Source organism: Zeus faber (genome assembly GCF_960531495.2).
Source record: "Zeus faber genome assembly, chromosome: 2".
Taxonomy (NCBI): domain Eukaryota; kingdom Metazoa; phylum Chordata; class Actinopteri; order Zeiformes; family Zeidae; genus Zeus; species Zeus faber.
Window position 1 is genome coordinate 51,583,152 of NC_137189.1, and position 238 is coordinate 51,583,389.

Consider the following 238-nt stretch of genomic DNA (forward strand, 5'->3'; position numbering starts at 1 on the left):
GGTCTTTAAAGTCTATCAGGAGATGTGAGATGGAGGCCCAGCACGCTCTGGAGCTCCACCCGCAGCCCCAGGTCTTTGAAGAGTTAGCTCCACGAGGGTGGGGCAGGTCTATCAGGAGCTCCACCAGGGAGGTTCAGGCCTTGAAGGAGCTAGTTCCGTGAAGGTAAGGCAGGTCTATAACGAGCTCCACCCGGAGCCTCAGGTGATGTTCGGGGCAGCGCCCAGAGGAGGTGGAGCG